Consider the following 2,496-nt stretch of genomic DNA (forward strand, 5'->3'; position numbering starts at 1 on the left):
ACCTGTTTTACAACCTTCGTGACTTATGACTCTAATGGGCAGGCTTCATTACAGTTGTGAATGGAGGATATAGTAAAATATAGCAAACACACATTAATTACTCCTGATCTTTGCAACAGTGGGGAATATCTGCAGTTGGGGTGTAGGATGAGGGGGACGGTTTGTTCTCCAAGCTTGTGAATTGGTTGTTCTGTCCCAGCCTACGTGAGTCCTTGTTAAGCTCACAAGGAGAAACCCTTCTTCCAACAAGCAGGCTGGAACCGCAGGAAAAAAACCATTCCCCTTTTATTATTCACAGACCTAAGTCAATGTCCAAGGCAAACAAACACAGTTCACAGAAACTCGATTCTCAACACAAACAGTTGCCTTCGGCAACCAGCACCTCCCACACCTTCCCTTTTATTATGCAGCCAAGGCGTGGCTTCCTAATGCCTTCTCCTTTGCCTTTGGAGCCGCCCCATTGCATTCCTCTGTCCTACTCGCTTCTCTTGCCTGCGCATTTGTGCATCCTGGATTTGTCCCAGCTGTTCCTCATCGCTGTCCAACTCAGGCTTCCATCACAGCTGTGTCTCAGCCTGAGTGCGAGTAGAGGGGCCAGGTTTCTCGTCAGACTGTAAGTCTTGGAGCTCCTCAGAGCCTTCCTCTGACTCTGATGTCACTCCAGGCCCCTCCTCCTCCTCCGATTCCCCAGACTCAGCTGCCGGATCCACTGGTTGACGAGGAATCACAACATTGGTTTCTGAATGTTTCGTTACCAGGCTAGGTAACATCTTCAGCGGAGTTTAGGGGATGTCAGTGTCAGCATACAGCCCACAAACCCACAGCCACAGTCCACCAGGAATTATCCAGAACCAAACTCAGAAGGATGAAAGAAACAATGTCATCTACAAAATCAACTGTAACCATTGCAACTGATTCTACATGGGACAAACACCACGTCAATTAAAAACCAGGATCCACAAACACCGGCTGGCAATCAAACGCCACCATCCCAAATCCTTAATTTCTACCCATACTGACACCAAACAACACCAGTTTGATTGGAGCAACACTAAAATCATCGGCCACGCAACCACCCACCACACTCGTGGGTTCATCGAAGTCTGGCACTCCACAAGCAACTCCATCAAGAGAGACATCTGCCTATAACCAGCCTACGAACCCCTCAGAATCCAAATCAACCACATAGCCAACCAGGGTTGTGCGTGGAGTGTGCGTGGTTTCATGTACTGCCTGCATCCCACAGATGGGGCTTTGCTTGTTTGTGTGGACTGGTTGCTGGCATGCTGCGGCCCGGTAATGGTCCACAGACTGGGGGTTGGGGATCTCTGCTCTAGGGTCTATCTGAACATCAGTGTAGTAATTTAAGGGAATCAATCTGTTTGGTTCCAGTAGTTTCACTAAGGCCTGCAATCCACATTTTGCATCTAGCTTGGTGACACTTAATTATGAGTGTGTTTACTTAGAAGTCACTGGCAGCAGCTGTACAGGAATGTGCTTGTTAACCAGGGCTGTATAGAGGTTGCAGCTTCTGTAGAATGTGAATTAGAATGGAATGGAATGGAATGGAATGGAATAGAATAGAATAGAATAGAATAGAATAGAATAGAATAGAATAGAATAGAATAGAATAGAATAGAATAGAATAGAGAAAATAAGGAATGGAATGGAATAAATGGAATGGAATAGAATAGAATAGAATAGAATAGAATAGAATAGAATAGAATAGAATAGAATAGAATAGAATAGAATAGAAATTGGAATATAGAACAGAACAGAATAGAATAGAAACTTTATTGTCACTTTGTGTGTATACTAATCGGCATACATTAAAATGAAATTTCGTTGCGTTCAGCTCTCAAAGGGTCACCACCTCTGATATACACTACATAAATATGCATAGATAAATAAATACAGAATTATGCATATACCCACATATATGACACAGAAGAACAACAGTCTAGTTTGGGTTCTGTATACATGTGCAAGGCGAGAAAAATGAATCTTGTGAGTTTACCAGACGGACAGCATAAGATACAAAGCTGTCACAGAATCTAGTAGTCCTGTTCTAAATACTTCAAGACCTCCTCCCAGAGGGGAGCAACAGAAACAGACCGTGCAGTGGATGCGTGGGGGTCTCTAACAATGCTCCGAGCTCTAAGCACATCTAAGCGCTTATAAGCAGCATCCTGAATCACGGGAAGCGAGCTTCCTATGATCTTCTCGGCTGTCCTCACCACTCTCTGTGTGGACTGCCTATCTGAGGCTCTGCTGCCACCAAATCAGACAGCGATGCAATTTGTTTTTTGTTTTTTTTTTTCAAATATAAATTTTTTATTGTTTTCAACATAAAAAAAAGCACATCACAGATACATCACAATTGAAAAAACCCCTACCCCCCCACCCCCCACCCGGACTTCCCAAACCTAATCCCAGGATACTATTCAACTAAAAGTAAACTAATATTAATATCCCTAACTCCACAAAGTGTTATTC

The sequence above is a fragment of the Protobothrops mucrosquamatus genome, unplaced genomic scaffold (assembly GCF_001527695.2).
Source record: "Protobothrops mucrosquamatus isolate PMUCROS unplaced genomic scaffold, P.Mucros_1.0 scaffold5821, whole genome shotgun sequence".
In the NCBI taxonomy this organism is placed as follows: Eukaryota; Metazoa; Chordata; class Lepidosauria; order Squamata; family Viperidae; genus Protobothrops; species Protobothrops mucrosquamatus.